General features: G+C 48.0%; 1 long non-coding RNA gene across 1 annotated transcript; it reads right to left on the bottom strand.

The window, feature by feature from the left end:
* Positions 1-7,486: 7,486 nt before the first annotated feature.
* Positions 7,487-11,959, bottom strand: LOC118153619 (uncharacterized). Its single transcript, XR_013536363.1, has 3 exons — positions 11,793-11,959; positions 8,408-9,116; positions 7,487-8,213 (listed from the first exon to the last, which is right to left on the bottom strand). It is a non-coding gene; the product is annotated as an uncharacterized LOC118153619 (long non-coding RNA).
* Between the last annotated feature and the right edge of the window lie 9,657 nt (positions 11,960-21,616).

Genomic DNA, 21,616 nt, shown 5'->3' with positions numbered 1-21,616 from the left:
TGCCCGCTGCCAGAGGCTGCCGAGAGAAATGTGGGCAAACCACACTGAGCAACCCAGGCCTCCTAAGGGTACTTGGGGGTGATGGCAGCCCCAGGAAGGAGTCCTCAATAAAGATCCAAGGTGCTAACAAGATGTCAATGCATTAACTCCACTTGAAGGGAGGAAAAGTGTCAATTACTGGTAACGTGAAACAAGAGAGTGGGAAATTGCAAATGACAATCTTTTTAAGACAGCCCTGGGGCCACTTCCAGCTGACCCTGTACATTAACCAAGCAGGGAGATTTTTTACTTGGCTGCTCCCTCCTGCGTCCTTAATAGCATAAATAAAAAGATTTTAGATAAGATTTCATTCTGTGAATCAATTGGCAAACCACACTAGGCTTCCCGGGGCATTCTGGTCTCAATCTAATGGAAATTATTATTTTTCTTAAACGAGAATATCGATACTAAATTGGACCCCATAGCAGACAGCATATACAAAGGATTTCATTTCAGCTGGCTTCTCTGGCTCCCACGGAGCTTTGCTTAACCCAGTACCTGCCAGCATCCCAGGGAAAGGGTGGGAGAATGCGCTGGGAGAAGGAAATCCCAAATCCTTGCTGTGATGGAATAGCCAGAAAGTTCTGGCCCCTTGCTAGTTTTCCTGGTTTTTCACACTGGTCTTTGTTCTGCTCCTCAGACACCACACTCACCCCAGGACCTCTGTGCCTGTAGTTACTTCTGCCTGGGATACTTCCTCTCATTTCCCTGCTCTTGGCTTTCCCCACTGCAGCTGACAACTCTCCACTTAAAAATCACTTGCTCAGTGAAGCTGGGCGTGACCACAACCCTGCCCTGTTATTCGTGCCATCAGCATCCTTCACAACCCATGGCAACTATAACTACATAATAATTTATTTAATGTTTCTGCTGCTTCTGCATAGACAGGAGGACATCTATGTCTATGTCTAGTTCATTGCAGTCTCTACTTGGCAGTGGCCAGTTGTTCTAATCAGGAATGCGTTCTCTGGGGGTGACTGTCAGAAAGATCACACTCCAGAGGCAGCATCTTCAATGGCACCACTACCTTTATGCCAGGTCAACCCCAGAGGCTTCTCACTAATTGGCCCAAGGAGCATTAGACATGAGTGGTCATGGGCGGAAGTCAGGGCTGATGCTTGGCAAAGTGGATGTGAGAGATGCAGCGTTTTCAGTGGCAGCAGTGCTTTTGAAGATAAGTGGACGAGGGGGATGTCTTAGAGCTGCTCCCTGCCCTTGTGGGAGCCCCGGGGTTTAAGAATCGAGGGCTGCCCCATCTCATGCAGTAGCCACAAGTCACACTGTTGTTATCTTGACTTCAATGTCAATTAACTAAAATTAAATGGATACTTCACCTCCTCAGTCACACTAACCGCATTTCAAGGGCTCCATTGGCACCTGTGGCTGGTGGCTACCACATGGCACAGTGCAGAATAGAACATTCCATTACCATAGAGAGGGCTATCGGCCACAGCTGCTCTAGGGGATGGTGCCCTGGGTTGGATCCCTAAAAACCCCCATTCCTGACCACCATGGATGCTAGATGAATTCTACTGCTGCAATGCTGTGGCCTTTGCCCCTGGCAGCTCCTTATGCAAAGCATTCTCTGAGCCTCGGGAAGGCCTGAGATCTGGCGGTCCAGGAGCTTCCAGGCCGGCTTGTGGAATTGTCTTCCTCTGCCTGTTAATAAATTGTCGTTGGATGTGGTCTGAGAGGTGCCTTCATCAAAACCTGGATGCCAGCTACCAGCTACTCCATTTATTCTTGTAGTTATTTAACAAACATTTATCGAGTACCTTCTATCTGCCAGACACCTTTTTGAGTGTTGGGGACACAGCAGAGCACAGGCGTGCAAGTATCTGCTCTCATGGAGGTTGCATTTTGTGGTACTGGCAGGGAGGACAGACACCCAGGAAACAAACAAATGAATTAGATGTTGTCGCAGGGCGATGAACATAGAGAAGAAAATCAGGCAGCATGCCAGGATGCAGGGCGGCCTGGCACAGGGGAGCAGGCACTTGATGGAACAGAGGGCCATCCACAGCAAAATCCCAGTCCAGGATGCTGGGATTCCAGCATTCCAAGGTTCTCTACTGTCCCTCGATTCCCAGACCTCCAGATGGCTACATTGTAAAGAAGTCCCGCTGGGGAAGTTCCCGTGCCTGGGTCTTCTACTAACTTTCCTTTTGACCTTAGCAAAGTCATTGGCCCAGCTTGGGTCTCCCTCTGTTTTCCCATGTGCAAACTGCAGGCTTTGGACCTCCTGACTTTCAGACTGTGAGCTGTGACCCCTTAAGTAGGTTGTGAAGTCAAGTTGACAAGTGGCAACCATCATTTTGCAGAGAAAAGGAAAGAGAACCAATGGAAAATAGAGGATATTGCACAGAGGAAGATAGGTTTCCTGTACCTTTCACGTGTGTGTGTATGTGACGTGCACAGGTACTGGGTCGCTGTGTCAGCTGCATTTCTTCCTGTGAGCTGCTGTCAAAAGACTGGAAAGCTCTGCTCTGTATCACCTCCTGGGCCTTCTGATTTGAATCTACTTCGAATCTGTTCTTAACCCGTGGGACCAGACAATTCAACAACATACTCGCGAACGGAGTGGAAATTGAATCAGGGAGTGCGCTCTGAGCAGACGTCGCTTACATTTTTATTATTCCCAATATGCGAAAATCACATTAAGGCTACGTTTAAAAACCTGTAATATTGCACGGAGCCCTGGTATTTCCTGGGGGTCTGTTCCGACACTTCCACTCACCACGGTCTGAGACTCCAAAATCCTACCTTGGGAATGCGACCTCTCTGTCTTCCTTCATTCCTGTCCTCTCACTCCATGGGTTCTTCTTGTTCTCATTCATTCATTTGTTCATCCACTCATTCATTCATTCGCTTTTTGAACATTTATTTCTTGAGTCCCTGCTATGGACCAAACACCATTTTGGGTGCTGGGAACAAGTGATGAGACCCTGTTCTTATGGAGCTCAAGGTTGGGTGGGTAAGGGGTGTGTCTGATGGGGCTGAGACAGATAAACAAGAGGGCAAATGGTGGCAACTTTCAAAGGTGATGGAAGCCACAAAAGAAACAGGAAGGTGGAAGAGAGGATGCAGGAAGCATCTGAGTTGGAGAAGCCAGCTTAGCCATTAACCTGGGCTTTCTAGAGTGATCTGAGGACAGATGCTATCAGCTGCTCACGTGTCTGGCACCATGGACCCTAAGTGCATGCTATACTGAGTCAACATGAGGCTCAGGCCGTGGTTCCCAGCCCTGCAATTCCATTTTCCTGCACCCAGATAAAAAGGTGACACCCATTTGAGAGGGAGCGCAGTGGTCCCCACTAATCAATAAACCAAGGAGTTGGCCCTCCCATCCCTGGCACTCACAGCCCTGCCCAAAGTTACTGAGAACCAGAACATCTCAGCAAACAGAGTGTCTGGGGCTTGTGAAAGCCCAGATTGCAGGATCCACCCCAGCACCTGTGCTTCCCGGTCCTTCCATGTGTCACGCCCTTGGGGTGTTCCAACGTGCCTTTCCAGCAAGGTGCTAGGGTGTGTGGAAGCTGCTGGTCTGAGAACCACTGATCAGCACTGACCCGGAGGCTGGCTGGCGGAGGCAGGGCCTGGCAGGTCCAGCAGTGGTGCAGCCCACATACGTTGACCGCTTTTGCTGGGTCTCTTGTCTCCCAGCAGCTTCTTGGTCACTTACTATGAACCAAATGCTCAGCCAGGGCTGGGGGTCCCCAACTTTCAGGGGTCCACTGGGGTTCAAGCCAGTGCTGGGGAGTTTGAGACACCCAGGGCTGCTGAGACTGTCTCAGGGAGGACAAGCATCCCCAGTGGCTCAGCATGGCTTCATCTCCAGTGGGGCTCAGCTTCCAGCAGGTACCAGCACCCCTAGGAAAGTGGGAGTCCAAGATTCTTGGGGAATTGTCTTTGGAGCTGGGTCCATTCACAGACAGCTGCCATCTGTGGGGAAGGAGGGACATGGGTCATGGGAGAATGTGGTGTATGGTTGTTAAAACTGATCACTAAACCTGAAAGATTGAGTTCAAATCCCGATCTCCTCACTTTCTGGTAGTGTGACCTTGTGAAGTTCACTCAACCTCTATGAGCCTCAGTCTCCTCATCTGTAGTGCTGGGAAACATAGCCAGCATTTTCAGTGTTAGCCATCGTTCTGTGGGTCATGGACTCTGTCCCGGGCTCTGGTGTTGGGCACACAGTGGGGAGCAAAGCAGACCAAGAGCTGCTGCTCTCAGGAGACTGCTTTCTAGGAGGGAAGAGGGGACGGTTTTTAAACAGGAGGAGTCAATTAGATGGCATATTCAGAGGAGGTAAGTGCTATGAATGTGGAAAACGTTGGAGAATGAACAGCCCAGTTTCTTCAACAAATACACTGCAAGGAGAAAAACAGATGATTTTAAAAAGATGTAAGGAACAGCTCAGCTCTCATAATCAACCTTGTTTGGATCCTAGTGTGCACAAATCAAGACGAAAACAGGTTGAGAGAATGAAGGACGTCTGATGTGGACTGGAATCCTGGTGACACTAAGCAATGATTGGTGATTTTTGAAGTCATGATAATGGTATTGAGGTTATGTTGGAAAAAATCCTGATTTTGGTGACATTTACAAAACGTTCACAGATGAAATGAGGTAGTGTCCCGGATCTGTTTCAAAACCTCCAGTGGGGTAGAAATCAGTGAAGCCAGACGGACTGTAGGTGGGGCTGTGGGGTGAGTATATGGGGTTGGTTTTACTGTCCTCTCTACTTTTGTTTGGATTGATAATAAAACATTTATAAAGAAATCAAGTCCTGCTCTGGCTTCACATGGCACTCAGAGCGGCCCCCACAGCCCTGTGAGGTCTGCTCCCCAACTTCCTCTTTATCCTCCCCCCCTGCTCACCCAGCACCCACCAATTGGCCTTCTTGTGCCTCCTGAACCACCCAGGCCCACCTCCTGGGGGGCCTTTGTACCTGCTGTCCTCTCTCCCCTTCCCTACAGTTGCCTTCGCTCCCTCCAAAAATTCAAGCCTCTGCTCAAATGTCACCTCTCAGTGACACCTTCCCTGAGTGCCCCACTTAAAATCCAAACCCCATTGAGCACCCTCCTCAGGGTTCCCTGCTTTCATTTCTCACAGCACTTGTACCCTTAGAATAGACTGTACTACATCATTTACTGAACATTTTGTTTGTGGCCCTCACTAGAATGTCAGCTCCATCATGATGGGATTTTTTTGTGTTTTTATTCCCTGCTACATCCTTTGCATCTAGAAAAATGACTGGCACGTAGTGGGTGCTCAAAAAGTCCATTGAAGGAATGAATAAATGCAGACACAGACACTGATGAAGGTCTTACTATAAGGAATACTCAGAAAGGCCTCGGTGGGTCTCTGGGCAATGGGGTCATGAGGAACTACTGTTCTCTTCTTTGTACTTTTTAATATTTTTACACGTTTCCATAATGACTAGTAGTTGTTTTTGCAATCTGAAAGAGCAAACAATGATATTTTAAATAAATTTCAAGGGTCCCATTTTTATTGGAATGAAATTAACTCTTTATCCTCCTCTGGCACCATCCCTCTTTATCCTGACTAGTGAAAGAGAAGCAGAAAGTACTCCTTCCTCCTTCCTGCTGAATGCTGGCTCTGGGGAGAGGGCACGTGTTAGTCTGCTCTCATTCTGCTATAAAGAAATACCCAAGATGGGGTAATTTATAAAGAAGGAGGTTTAGTTGACTCACAGTTCTGCTTGGCTGGAGAGGTCTCAGGAACCTTACGATCATGGCAAAAGGGGAAGCAGGCATGTTTTACATGGTGGCAGGAGAGAGAGAGGGAGACTTTGAAGGAGAAACTGTCAAGCACTTATAGAATCATCAGATCTTGTGAGAACTCACTATCATGAGAACAGCATGGGAGGAACCGCCCCCATGATCCATCACCTCCCTCCATTGACACATGGGGATTATAATTCGAGATGAGATTTGTATGGGGACACAGAGCCAAATCATATCAAGCGGGGAGCAGGGGCAGCAGCCTAAGCATGATCCTTCCTTCTCTGACACTGTATATGGCACCACCACCTGCCCAAAGGCCCAGGAAGGAGACTTGCAGGCATCTGAGATCCCTCATGTCCCCCTCGTCCCATGTTCCATCCCTCACTCAATCCGGGGGGGGGGGTCTTGTTCCAAAATAGGCCTTTCCCCTTTCTCATGTGACTTTCCAATGTGCCACACATGTCCCTGCAGCTCCAGCAGACTCCTGGTGGTCATCCAGGTCCCAGTCCCAATGTCCCTTCCTTTGAGAGGCCCCCAAGGGACACCACCCAGATCTCCCTCCCCACCACTGTGTATTGCCCCATCTGAAATGACCCTGGGTGGGGTCCATCTTCCCAGCCAGAGCACAGCCCGATTAGTCTCCTTGCTTGTCACAGCCTCCCATACCCGGGGGCTCACAACCCATCTGCTGAATGGATGTGTGCTGATGTGGGAGGTTTGTCCCCTCCAAATCCCGTGTTGAAATAGGATTCCCATGTTGGAGGTGGGCCCTGTGGGAGGTGATTAAATCCTGGGGGTGGGTCCCTCAGGAATAGTTTAGCGCCAGCCCCTTGGTGAAGAGTGAGTTCTCCCTCAGGTAGTTCATGCCACATCTGGTGGTTTAAGAGCCTGGGACGCCCCCTTTTTGCTCTCTCCCTCACCATGTGATACACCTGCCCGCCTTTGCCTTCCGCCATGATTGGAAGCTTCCTGAGGCCTCCCCAGAAACATGCCTGTGCCATGCTCGTACAGCCTGCAGAACCACCAGCCAATGGAACCTCTTTTCTCTGTAAATTACCCAGCCTCACGTATTTCTTCATTGAAATAACATCCTAATAATATACACATGCCCCGACTCCGCAGCGGTTACCAGGGACTGAGTCCGACATAGGGAAAAGCTTCTGATAGGATGTCAAGTGAAAATCCAGGCTGCAAAATCTATATGTACAGGCTGGCGGCCCCTGTGTTGGAAAACAAAACAAAGTCAACAACGTCTGAGGGGAAAGGAAGAAAGTATTCACTATCTAAACGTCCAACTGTCCCTGGCGGTGAGATTCTGGACAATGTAGGTTTCTTTGTTCTGCTGTTTTGGGCTTTCCGCAGTTTTCTTTAAGGCACACTTACTCCCTTTATGATGAAAAAGAGATAACTAGGAGGCAAAGGAACACTTGCGCCCTCTGCTGTTCATCATCTGCTACTGCAGTGCACCTCCCTGGATCTGCCCAAAGTGGTGTCTGGGGGTGACAGGTGTCCACCCACCCCCTAAATTTCAAAGGAATGGATGTCAAAGGGGATCATGACAGACTCTCCCATCCCCGGGGAGTCTTTCCAAATTCCCCTCAATCCCCTCATCCTCTGCAGAAGACCCCAGAGCTCCACTCCCACACCCCTGTCAATCCCCCCCCCACCCCGCGTCCCCAACCCTCCTAACTCCTCCGTTTACCGTCCCTTGAGGAGTTCTAGGAGTGGGAGGGGTATTAGGACAACAGTCAGGCCTCTGGGTTGAAATGCAGTGTGTCCTTGGACATGTCATTTGACTGCCCAGGACCTCAGTCTCCTCATCCATACAGTGGGACAGTAAGAAGTCAGACTTTCTCAGCCTCAGTGCTGCTGGCATCCCGGGTGGATCACTGGTTGTTACCTGGGCTTGTTTGTGCATTGTAGAAAGTTTAGTAGCATCCCTGGCCGCTACCCACTAGGGGTGCCAGCAGCACCCCCCTGCTCAGCGCCACCAGCCAAAACTGTCTCCAGACATTGCTAAGTGTCCCCTGGGGCACAAACTCGCCCGTGGGTGAGACCACGGCCAGCCTGGTTTCCATCATCACACCTCGAGGCGTGCTACAGTTTTCTGCTGTTAGAAGGTGCTCAGAAAATACCAACTGAAGAATTTAGGGATAATCTGCTCTGAAAACAAAAAGGAGGAAGGAAGAGCAGGGATTGAAAGGGTGGCCTGGTGCTCTCCTCCCCCGCGTCTCCCACCCCAGCGAGCTGCTGCCTGCAGGCGAGGTCAATTACATCCTGGCCCCATCAGTGTCCCCCTGCCCTTGCCTGAGCAGGCCCCAGGCTGCCGAGGTGGGATGGGCCTCCCAAGCCCCCTTCGCACTGGGCCTGTTGTGCTTGGCCCTGCCTGCTGTCTCCACCGAGAGGAGAACGTATTCAATTAACCTACAAAAACAATAGCAAAAAGGGTCAGATTGATTGTGAAAGAGAAGAGGTGCTGAAAGATTCTGGCAAACAGGCCCCCAGTGGGGGTGGACAAGGGCAGGCAGAGAGCTTGGCTAAAGTGGGAGAAACCTCAGCAACGTGGAGGCACTGGTGTCCCCTTGAGGGGACAAGGCCAGCTAGGAAAACAGACTTACTCCATTCCTTGGCCTGTGGGCCTCCCATTCGAGAGTGCGGAGGCAAGGAAAACACAGCCGGAGCCAGGTCTCCCGGTTTTCTTCTAGGCTGGCTGGAGGGGGGCACAGAGAAGCTCAGGAAGTGCTTGCGGCCCTGGGGGTCTTGCTGGGGCTGGGACGGGGGTGGATTCTTACCTCCTCAGTTCCTGGGGAGAGAAGATCTTCCTATCCCCAAAACCTAGAACTCAGGGAGCCAGAGATTAACATAGAGGAGGGTTCTGCTAGGCAGTCTCTCTGTGGCTGGAACTAAGGCCCCTGCCCTGTGGCCCTCCCCTGGGGAGAGTGGCCTCTGCTGCCAGCAAAGATCCTCAGGGACTAAGGGCCAGGCACTGTGCCAAGCACTCTGTACACTTTACCCTACTTCATCCTCCTGATCCCACTCTGTGATAGCCTCTACTATCCGTTTATGTGCACATAGTAGGTACGCATATTTCTGTGTACTTACTATGTGCATATTTGTTGAGCACTTACCAGTGCCATGTTCTATGCTTGATGGTAGAAATTCAATGATGAGAAAAAGCAGATGTGGGAATGCAGAGCAGCTATCAGGCTCCTACGTCACTAGTGGGAATGTGAAATGGTGCAGCCGCTCTGAAAAACGGCATGGCAGTTTCCCATGATGTTAAACACACACTCGTACGATCCTGCAGTCCCACTCCTGGTGTGTAACCTACAGAAATGAAGACCTTTGTTCATGCAAAAACCAGTACATGCAGGGCTAGAGCAGCTTATTCCCAATCACCAAGAACTAGAAACAACCCAAATCCCCTCACCTGGGGAATGGATCAAACGGTGGCTCATTCATTCATAGGATAAATTACGTACGAGTCAGCAATCAAAAGGAGCAGACCATCTACCGACGGACAACACGGATGAATCTCAGAAGCATTCTGCTGCAAGAAGGAAACCCGCCCCCACAGGCTGCAAGCGATGTGTCTTTTATATGACATCCTGTTGAATAGAAAAGGCAGGACTGCAGGGGAGAGATCAGACCCATGATGGACAATGGGCAGGGTGGGAGGAGGGCCTCACTATCCAGGGGCCACTTGAAGGTATTTTTGGAGGTGATGGAATTGTTCTGTGTCTTGATTCTGGTGATGGTTGCGTGACTCTGTGTATTTATCAAAGCTCACAGAACTGTGTTCCAAAGCATGAATGTTACTGTGTGTGAATTAAACATAAATTAAAAAACAAACAGCAGCTGGGCACGGTGGCTCACGCCTGTCATCCCAGCTACTCAGGAGGCTGAGGCAGGAGAATTGCCTGAACCCAGGAGGCGGAGGTTGCGGTGAGCCGAGATCACACCATTGCACTCCAGCCTGGGTAACAAGAGTGAAACTCCGTCTCAAAAAAAAAGAAGTGGTCTCATGGTGCCTGCAATTGAAGGTGGAACCCACAGGTTTTTCAGGGTGGTTGAAGGTGAGTCATGGGTGAATGAGAGTTCGAGAGGCTAACTTCAGTATTTGGGGCTCAACTTCTGGAGGAATGGGCGCTGTATGTACAAAGATGGGGAAAGTGGCTGGAGAAACAGATTCGAGGAGAAAACCACGAGTTATTTTATCATCATCAATTTAGCGATGAAGTCACTCAGGTCCAAAGAGATTGACTGACTCCCTTGCGCAAACTCACCCAGCCAGTGTGGGATGGAGATGAAGTTGGAAACAGATTTGTCTGACCCCTGAGCTCTGTCCCCTCTGCAGGCTCCTACTCTAGACTGAGAAATGACTGGGTTCAGTGATACTCAAAATGGGGTCCCCTGAGCTTTAGAAATGCAGATTCTTTGGTTCCAGCCAACGGGGCATTTGCCACGTGCCTGTGTTATTCACAGGGGCTTCGTGTCATCAAACGTGCTTTTGGCTGCAAGTAATCTACGTCTAAAAGAGGTTCATCTGCAAGTTTCCCAGAAAGTATATCATATCAGAAGAAGTCCTTAATTTGGGCTGGGCATGGTGGCTCACACCTGTAATCCCAGCGCTTCGGGAGGCTGAGGCAGGAGCTTGCTTGGTGTGTTTAAGGAACAGCAAGGAGACCACGGCGGCTGCAGCAGAGTAGGGAGAAAATGTATACCTACTATGTGCATATTTGTTGAGCACCTACCAACAAATATGAATCACTTGAGGTCGGTAGTTGGAGACCAGCCTGGCCAACATGGTAAAACCCCGTCTCTATTAAAAATACAAAAATTAACTGGGCGTGGTGGTGGGCACCTGTAATCCCAGCTACTAAGAAGGCTGAGGCAGGAGAAGAGAATTGCTTGAGCCAGGGAGGCATAGGCTGCAGTGAGCTGAGATCATGCCACTGCACTCCAGCCTGGGTGACAGAGTGAGACTCTGTCTCAAAAAAAAAAAAAAAAAGTCCTGAATTTGATAATTCCAAGATTAATGGAATTAACCATCAGTTGGGCTGGTTAATCTGGCAACTCAACTATGTCAGACACAAAGATGGGGTCTCTACAATTCTCTTGGTCTTTCCCTTGCAATCACAAGATGGCTGCTGCAGCTCCAGACATTCTGACAACATCCAAAGATAAGACAAACAGAAGAGAAGTGTCTCTATTTTATCACACACATAAAAACTCTGTTTCAGAAGCTCCCAAAAGACATCCACTTGCGTCTCAGTAGCCAGAACCCCGGGCAGGTTCCTGCCTATAAACCAGCTACTGGCAGAAGGGAATGACTTAGCTCAATCACAATTGATGCCCTGGAGCTGGGGCTGAAGCATCTCTCCATTGAGCACATTGTTATCTGCTGTGCACAGAACAAATTGAGTATTCTCTTAGCCAAGGAGGGAAGCTGGCTTTCCAGTAGACCAGCAATCTGTCTGCCGCAGGCCTCTGCATATGCTTTTGTGCATTATCTTATGTGTATATGTGTAACCATATCAAATAAACTTACATCCTAGTCACAGAGAAGCACCACCAGAACTGATAGCAGAAGAGGTCAGAAAGAAATTATTAAGCTTGGGTCCTTCTATCAGATCATACAAGTTACTGTTTTAAAATAAATCCCACCATCTCTGCTTGGCACTGTTAGGTTGCTGTGCATATGAGGCAGAGGTGTGAGTCGCAAAATTTAACCTTGTAAGAGTGACGTCAATCTCGGTAATTGCTTTAGGCTTTCTTTTCCTTCTCTCTCTCCTTTCCAGTCTTTCACTATAGACAGGGTTCAGGCTTTTTTTGCTGAGAGACCCTACTTAATCCCACAACAGTCTGCAAGGTGGGTTTGATTGTTTCTGCTGCATGGATAAGAACACAGGTCGGCGTGCAGCAGGGCCCCACCCCCCGCCCCCGGGCCAGTCCCCACCCTCCACCAGCTGTCTCCTCCAAGGACCTACGGAGTGGACTCACCCTGATTCCACTATGGAGCATTCAGGAAGGGAATCCTGGTATTTCATTGACAAGGCTGGCAGACTGGACCAAGCTGGAAATAAGACTTGCCCTTGTCACTCACAGGGGACCCTTAAGACTCCCCTGCGGCCCCCCGTTTCCTGTACACACTCAAAATTACATCCTTCAAGAAAAGCTATGAAAACACATTTTAAATAGATGCCTGGCGCGCCCTCGTGTGTCTCCATGGTGTAATATCATTGTAAGGTTTTCAAAACAGGTTTAAAAATAATGATGGCTGCTGATATATGTCAAGCACTGATATGCCAAGAAATGTATAAAGAAATGTAAATGCACAGTTTCGGCTTTGATATAAAATTTTTCTGCTGAAGAAACTATATATGACCACGGTTAAAAAAAATTACACATGGTTCGGGCTCGGTGGCTCACAACTGTAATCCCAGCACTTTGGGAGGCTGAGGCGGGTGGATCACCTGAGGTCAGGAGTTCGAGACCAGCCTGACCAACATGGTGAAACCTCATTTCTACTACAAATACAAAAATTAGCCGGGCTTGGTGGCACACACCTGTTGTCCCACCTACTTGGGAGGCTGAAGCAGGAGAATCGTTTGAACCCAGGAGGCAGAGGTTGCAGTGAGCTGAGATCGCGCCACTGCACTCCAGCCTGGGTGACAGAGGGACACACAGGACACAAAGATTTACAGCAAAGTCTTCTCCTCCCACACTGTTCCGCCTGTGTGGGAAGGGCACACACTAATATTGGACAGTGCACAACCTGCCCAACCTTTCACCATAACACTGAAATGGGTCCATGTGCAAATGTATCTGTGGGACAAATTCTTAGACTCGGAATTGCATGTGTATGCAGCCCTCTATTGGGGGCACTTTGAATCATAGCACTGGCACTACTTGCACTGGCAGAAGTTTACCGCATTATTTCCTTCACTCAATAAAGTACTATGAAGCACCGAGTGAATACAGGGCACTTGACATCGAGGTCCTCTTTGCTGGTAGCATGAGGGTAGATATGAGTTCAGACCTTACATCCTATCCTCTCAGCAATCCAGTACCAAAAGTTTTTCTTATGAGCTTTAAAACTTATTCCCAGGATCCAGATCACTGGCTTTGATTGGCTTAGCTTTGGCCACACCCTCATCCCTGAACCAATCATTGTTGCTGGGATGGTGGGGATGGAGTGCTCTTATTGGCTAAATAGGAGATGGGCAGAGTCCCTGAGGAGAAGATCGGCAAGAGCTATCACCTTGGCGGTGAATGGAAGTGGATGGCGTCCAAGCCCGTTTCTGTGACTCCACCCCTCACAGAAAGTCTATGGGACTCTCTGCCTTGTATGAGTGATACTGTTAGAAAGTGGCAGGAACACGAAAAGAAAATGTGGGCGTTTTCCATATTTGAGTTGATGCAGGCTAGAGACAACAGCTGCCAGAGCTGCAAGGTGAACACCCTGAGAAGTGGAACTGGAGGATCCAGGTGCCTGTTGAAGGGATAAATGAACGCTATGGTGTGAGGATGGGACTCTTTTTGTCTTCTGTTTGGCTGAAGCTCCAAACGCCAGGAGTAACCCATGGGTAGCAAGCACTCTTCCCTCGACCTCCGCAGGAATTGCAAAAAGCAACGTAAAAAATTGATCTGTGACCTTAGCCCAGTGCTCAAGGAGGTTGGAGAAGCTGAAGAGAAAACTGGTTTTGATATGGTTTGGATTTGTGTCTCCACCCAAATCTCCCCTGTGTAATCCCAGTGTTGGAGAAGGGACCGGTGGGAGGTGATTGGATCGTGGGGGCAGAATTCCCATGCTATTCTGGTGATAGTGAGTGAGTTCTCATGAGATCTGGTTGTTTAGAAGTGGGTAGTGCCTCCCACTTCTCTCTCTTCCTCCTGCCCCAGCCATGTGAACATGTGCCTTTGCCTTGTACAGCCTGTGGAACCATGGGCCAGCTAAACTTCTTTTCTTTGTAAATTACCCAGTCTCAGGTATTTTTTATAGCAGTGTGAGAAAGGACTAATACAGGTTTGGAGACACGTCTTTGGAGAAACTATTAATAATTGGGGTCCTGTGGCATTTCCTTGCCATGAGCACCTCTAACACTATGCTGGAGAAAAAGCCGTTCCAACTCTTCACCAAATGCTGAGTCAGAGAGATGTGAGGAAACCACCCAAAGAACTTGCCCTGTGGTTCTGGACAGACCAGGGCCAAACCCATGCCTGGGAACGGGCAGAAGTTAGGGACCACGGGCGCTCAGCCTCTGCAGGATAATGGATTCGTGCATCAGGAGTGATGGCCCCAGAGCAGGCCAAAGGTGTAAGTTCCTTCCAGCAGGTTCTGAACCTCAGAAGCAGCCAGCCTGGGGTTATTTGGGATTCCCAGTGTAGGACTGCCTGAAAATGTGAGGGACCCAGATGGGGCTGCTGGGCCACAGGATGCCCGGGACCCACGGGCAACTCAAGAGTGGCCATCCAGAGGAGACACATTGCCTGCATCCCAGGAAGCAAATCTGGAGGTTGCCAGTGGGAGAAATGCCAAGAACCGCCATCCCTCCCCTGGGACCCACAAGCTAAGGAGAGAAGGAATTGGCCCTCTAAGCTCAGAAAGCACAGGGTCACATCATCACAATGACAGCAAAGTAAAACGACCCTGTGTTTCACCTCTTCAGAGCCCAAGGAGGCTGGGGAGGAGAAGAAATGAGAGTGGAGGAGTGGAGACGTGTAATATGAATAAAGTTCGGAGTTTTGACATGACTCGACATTTTAATGACTTAGACTGTTATGACACTCAGAAGTGACTTGGAGACGTTATTATTTTCCTCATCACCATATCGTTATTTATCATGATCTAAGGGTGAGGAGAAGGGCCAAGGATCTGCCTAATGGATCATTCAGGGCAGGTAAAGAACTATCCCACCAGGTGTGTTTGAATGGGAGGTGGGAGGGAAAACCAAGTTGCTACTTGCACCCCTCTAACTTCCAACTTCCACTCTTTCAACATACCAGACACAAAAGCCAGGTAAATGACTTCAAAAGATACAGCGATGACAGGGCAGGTGGTGGTACTTCTTGGTTCCCTACATTGCATGGCACGAGGCTTTGAATTGGGTTTTAGAATGGGTGACACTGGAAGACTAGAAATCTCAGGTGCCGACATGTGGGCCGGATTACGATTGTCTTCAAAAATTAACCCACGATGGGATCAGACAAGTTAGTATGGCCATAGGTGCTACAATGGAAGAAAGCTTTAAATGCTGTTCAGATCATAAGACATGGGTCAAAAGGAGCAATGAAGAGTTGATACGAGGCAAACATTTCATACCTCCGTCCAAGAGCTACCTGAGCAGGTTTCAACCATCAGGGACGCAGTGAGAACTTACTGGGTGCCCAGCACTGTGCAGACACGATTCAAGGAAAAGGTAACCAACTCTGGCATCCAAGTGCAGGGCAGCAGCCAAGTTCTTCCCCCTTATGAGCTGACATCTGATTGACAGATGGCCCCAGAGAAAGCTTCTTGGATCACATCTCAGTAACCACTGGCCCAGCCTGTCAAATCCTGAGATTTAGGATGGCATATAGGACCTTAAATCTGGAAGAATTTAGCAACCTCATAATGTCAACTCCAGGGGGAAAATATGCACACAGAGAAACCAGAAAAGCACAGAATGGTGGGGAGAAAGAAAGAAGATGAAAACACTCTGTTTCCATCGGCAGAAGTAGCTTTGCCAGGAAAACTGGAATGTTGACTTGGTAGGCACATAATTCATTTTTCTACACACTCAGAAGTAAAGTAAGAGCCAGACCCTGAGAGAAATTGCGGATACTGTTCGTAACATTGGCAAAGACAATGTAATTGTGCACTCAACCTCATGTGAAATGCTTGATAATCTCAAAAGGTAAATGCCACAGCATTTTATATGCTGTGTGGCCTCAATGACGTTAGAGTGTGTATGTATCCCAATACCTGTCCTCGTTTCTAACTGGCCTGATTTATCATCATAGACAAAAGAGTAGATGAATGAATATATGCCAAAATGTTGTTGGTATCTGGTAGGACATGGGCAGTTTTATTTTTGATCTTTATAGTTTTCAAAAGTACTAAAAATTATTTTTAATTTTTTTCTTTTACTGTAATAGCCCTTTGATTATAGAAACAAGACATGAATGAGAATTCACAGAAACACATATACAGTACAGAAGGTTCTTTTTCTTTTTTTGGGGGGGCGGGGGGAGACAAAATCTTACTCTGTTGCCCAAGCTGAAGTGCAGTGCCATGATCTCGGCTTACTGCAACCTCCACCTCGCAGGTTCAAGCAATTCTCCTGCCTCAGCCTCCCAAGTAGCTGGGATTACAGGCACAAGCCATCATGCCCGGTTAATTTTTGTATTTTTAGTAAAGATGGGGTTTCATTATGTTGACCAGCCTGGTCTCGAACTCCTGACCTCGTGATCCGCCCACCTCGGCCTCCCAAAGTGCTGGGATTACAGGCGTGAGCCACCGCACCCGGCCCACAGACTCTTTCTATGAAACATACCAGGATGGAAAAGCGCTAGTAATCTGTACCAAACATGGAAAGGGAGTGTCTGTGACTCTGCGCCACCTGGTGGCTCCATTGCAGAATGCAGGCCCGTCATAACCAGATCTTTTTCAAGAGAAGCCAGAAATACCAAGTTCTCTGAAAAATATTCCAAATTTCAAAGGCTGGCAACTAACTAAAAAATTTTTAAAGTAATGTCTGGAGCAAATAACAACATTTGAGGGCCAGTGTTCAAAGCATTGAGGCCTCTGCTTTAAGAAACAGATGTTGAGTGTTGTATATATTATCAATGTCTAGGGAAGAGATGAGGAATTTTGTTCATATGCCTTCCCTCTACTGCCCTGTATGCCTCTCAGCCTCTTGTTTTTATTAGTTATATTATCACTAATTCTCTTACCAGTGGCCTTTATGGTTTTATGTAATATATTTACACTCCATTTTTCAATTCTATGAACTTTTTACAGCATCGACGATGAAAAAGGAAGAAAATCCTTCTTTTACCTGTTTGGTGCTAATGATTATACTTTATTATTATTGTATGTCTGCAACGTTCCAGGAACTTCACATTCACTCATTCATGTATTTACTCAACAAATATTAAATATTAGTTGTCTACTTATGTGCCATGCACTTTCCTAGACACCGGGAGTACAGCAGTAGACAAAACAGGCAAACGCCCTGCCCTTGGGGAATGAATATTGTAGCAAGGGATACAGATATTAAATGAACAAATAACACAGCTGTGTCATATGTTAGAGGGTGGCAAAGGGTCCAGGAGAAGCAAGGAGAAAGGAATGTGCAGCATGAGTGTGCGTGCATGCATGCATGTGCAGGGGTGTGTGTGTACATGTTGAGTGTGTGCATGTGTATGAGCTAATGTGAGTGTGATATATTAGCTAGGGTAGCCAGGAAAGGCCTTTCTGAGCAGATAACTCTTGAATAACTCTTCATGGAAGGGAGGGAGCCATACAAGTACGAAGTGTGTGCGCGTTCCTAACCAAAGACACGGAAAGAGCCAAGGACACGAGGCAGGGTGTGGCTGGTGTGTTGGAGGGACGGGGAAAGTCTGAGATAACTGAGCAAGGAGGGGAATGGGAGAAGATGAGATTGGAGGAAAAGGCTGGGCAGTTCATGGGGGGCCTGAGAGGTTCTGATAAGGAAAACTTTGAGTAATGTTGGGGTGGGAGACATAGGGAGACCAGCTCAGAAGAGTCACATGAACTGACTTGGGTTTTAAAAGCCCGTTATGGCTGCTGCATGGAAGATAGATGGGGGCAAAGAGCAAACAAAGTAAAGAGACCTGATAGGAAGTGGTGGCAGCCTCAATCTAGGGCGTGATGGTGATGATGGTGACATAGGAGGTGATGAGAAAGGTCAAATTCTGCAGAGCCTGCAGGGTTTGCTAACAGATTGGGCATGGAAGTGCAAAAGAGGAGTGAGGGGTGCCTGCAAGTTTTGCTTATTTTTTAATGACAGGGTCTCTCTCTGTCACCCAGGCTGGAATGCAGTGGTACAATCATAGCTCACTGCTGCCTTGGACTCCTGGGCTCAAGCAATCCTCCTGCCTCAGCCTTCCAAGTAGCTGGGATCACAGTTGTGCACCACCACACCTGGCTATTTTTTGTTTGTTTGCTAGTTTGTAGAGACGGAGTCTCACTATATTATACAGGCTGGTCTCAAACTCCTGACTTTGGGCAATCCTCCCACCTTGGCTTCCCAAAGTGCTGAGATTACAGGTGTGAGCAACTGCGTCCAGCCCCTCCAAAGTTTTTGATCTGACCAATTGGAAGGTTAGAATTGCCTTTTCACCATTTTCCTATGTAGATAACTTGATCTGTCATCAATGAAAAGAGGTTGGATGGGTATTACAAAAATATTGTTAACAATTATGTCTGTGTGGTAGGGCATAAGTGATTTTATTTTTCTTTATTTTTTCAGTATTTTTCATTTTTTAATATAAAATCTGGATCGTTATTACTATTTGTTAAAATTTGGGGCAGGGATGGCAAGGGTATACTCAATGGACCAGGTAAAAACACTTTCTACCTTGTTGAATTCTTTATTAGTCAGCATCTGCTGCATAAGAAAACAACCCCAGGCTCTTTTTTTTGGGGGGGGGACAGAGTCACACTCTGTTGCTCAGGCTAGAGTGCAGTGGTGTGATCTTGACTCTGTAACCTCTGCCTCCCAGGTTCAGGAGATTCTCGTGCCTTAGCCTTCCAAGTACCTGGGACTACAGGCATGTGTGACCATACCCCACTAATTTTTGTATTTTTAGTTAAGATGGGGTTTCATCTTGTGGGCCAGGCTGATCTTGAACTCCTGGCCTCAAGTGATCTGTCCACCTCGGTCTCCCAAAGTGCTGGGATTGCAGACGTGAGCCACTGCACCCAACCTCTCAAGCTCTTCATAAGCATTTCTTTCTCACTTTGTGTTACGTGAGTTGGCTGGGGCAGCCCTGCTTCAGGATGCAGGTCAGGCTCAGGTCTATTCCAGGTTTTTCATCCTAGGACCTGGGCTCCAGATGTCTCTGTGATCATTAATCTCTTTTTCTGCTTCATTTCTGCTGTTTCGGTGCAATGGGTCTGTTACTGCACAGCGGGTATATGAATAGTATACAGATGATAATCACTGTTTGGCACTAGGTCTAGCTTTGGCTTTTGAAAAGTCAAAAAAACAAATACCCACTTTATAGTTAGTCCTGGCATCCCTAACACTGTGTGTCATCAGAGATTCTGTAGTCCTGTGGGTTTCATTTCTTTTTTGAGACAGCGTCTTGCTCCGTCGCCAGGCTGGAGTGCAGTGGCGCAATCTTGGCTCACTGCAACCTCCGCCTTCTGAGTTTAAGCCATTCTTCCACCTCAGCCTCCCAAGTAGCTGGGACCAGAGGTGCACGCCACTATGCCCGGCTAATTTTGTATTTTTAGTAGAGATGGGGTTTCACCATGTTGGCCAGGATGGTCTCCATCTCTTGACCTAGTGATCCACCCACCTTGGCCTCCCAAAGTGCTGGGATTATAGGCGTGAGCCATCTTACCTGGCCGGGTTTCTATCAATCTAATAAAAAAACAAGCAAGGCATGTTATTCATCATCAAGAGGTAACTTGGAGGTTTCTTTGTTTTTTTAATCTCTTCAGTTCTTTAGATGTTGAAATTCTATGAATCAGTTTAAGGACCCATGTGATATTTATCATGCTACAGAGGAAGCTTTGGGGATTATGCCTCAGTAACCAACAACCAACCTGTCAAACCCGGACAGCCAGGACAGCATCAGACCCCAAATCTGGAAGAATTTAGCCACTTCATGGTGTGCCAAGTTCAGTGGAAACACACACACACACACACACACACACACACACACACACACACAGAGGGATTATTTATACAAGCTCTGATTTAATATGCAGAAACAATTGCTAAAGATGCAAATATTTTAACAGAAAGGAATTCATATAACGATTGAGAGTATATTAACTAGATAATCTCAGGAGACCCAAATTGAGTCAACAAATATTTTGATTTTAATACAAAGCAAAACTAAATCGAGTTTACTATAATTTGGAAAAATATAATAATGCTTTGCTGTGCCACCTTTCAGAATGTTAAACAGAATCATTTTTAAGAACTGAATTTTAGTTGCTATTTAATTTCACTTAGAATAGGAGACTTTCAACCTAATAACCTACCTGGGAATTTTTCTCATCTTGTGGGTATCAATTAAAGGCAGAATGTCAGCTTTTCCAATTAAACATTTCACAAGGAGGAAAAACTCCAAAAGCACGTGCCAAACCATCCATGGTAAGTCACTTTCTGCCCTTGGATGGTACCCAGCATGTGAGAGTCTGGAAATGCTTTTAGAGGGTGTCTCTGAAAATGCTGCGTCTGACATCAAAATGCCATCCTCCTCCCTCTGCCACAGAAGAAAACATATTTGTGCTGAAAAGTAAAATGAACAAATATGGAAACCGGGACAGCGGGAGCTGGGGACAGCCCTGGGTGGGGCAAGAAACCCTGCCCACTTCTGGGGAAAATTTTTGGTGGATCCCCATCCTGTGGTCACACTGCCCTTCACAGCTGGGAAAGAGCTTCCCTACCCAGCATCTCAGTGGAATTGCCTGGCAGCCCTTTGGGGTGGGGGCTGCTACTGCCCATGTTTTACAGTTGAGGAAACTGAGGCTCAGAGAGGTTAAATCGCCTGCCCAGATTCACAAAACTAGCAAAGTAGCTGCAGCAGAATCAAACCCTGGTCTCCTTACTGCACGTTCTGAACCCTTCCTCTTGGCCAGGCCACCCCTCTCAACGCGCTCCATCTGACCCCCAACCCTTCCTCCTGCAGCTCCTCTCACAGTTTAGTGTTGCACCCAAGAACCCCATGATTCTCCATCAAGTCATGATCAAGACCACATATAAAACCCCTGGTGAACATGAGGGCAGGGCCACACTACAGGGCACCGGCCAGAGCGACAGCCTGCCTGGCTCAGTAGTGACTCCCCTGTCCGTGGGAGTATGCAAGCAGAGCTAGACACAGGATGCAACGTGGCCCCAGAAAATGTGCAAAGTGATTTCCAGCATCTTCTTCCTCTTCTCTTGCTAACTTTATGCTGTCCATTCCTTCCCCACTCAGCCATAGGATCTGGGGCCACTGGCCCCTGTACTGGGTTGAATAGTGTCATAAACTTCATGTCTACCTGGCCCCTGTGAATGTGAGTTTATTTGGAAATAAGGTCTTTGCCGACATAATCAAGTCACACTGGATTCAGGTGGGCCCTCCCTCCAATGGCTTGGGTGGTTTTAAGAGGGAAATGTAGCACAGAGACATAGAGGCGACACATAGTGGGAGGAGGGCCACAAGAGGGTGGAGGCAGAGATTTGGATGGATGCAGCTGCCAGCCAGGGAATACCGAGAATTGCAGGCAAGCAGCAGAAGCTGGAAGAGGCAAGGAAGGGTTCTTTCCTGAAGCCTTCAGAGGGAGCCGATGACACCTTGATTTCAGACTTCTCAGGTCCAGAGGGTGTGGGAATAAACTTCTCTTGTGTTAAGCCACCCGCTATGTGCTGCTTTGTTAATGCAGCCCTAGGAAGCCAATACAAGCCCCATCTCCAGCAGCTCGAGGGAAGCCCGTCTACATCTCCCAGCACCCTGCTCCCCATGACTGGGTCTAGAGATGCACATTTAACCCACAGAGGACCAGTGGGATTCTAGAACATACATGCTGGGGCTTGGGGAGAAGGAAACCCTCTCCCGCTCTATGTGAACCTGGAAGGGCATAGTTAGTTAGTGCTGAA

This window comes from Callithrix jacchus, chromosome 5 (genome assembly GCF_049354715.1).
Source record: "Callithrix jacchus isolate 240 chromosome 5, calJac240_pri, whole genome shotgun sequence".
Lineage (NCBI taxonomy): Eukaryota > Metazoa > Chordata > Mammalia > Primates > Cebidae > Callithrix > Callithrix jacchus.
This window is presented reverse-complemented; position numbering and strand designations above follow the sequence as displayed.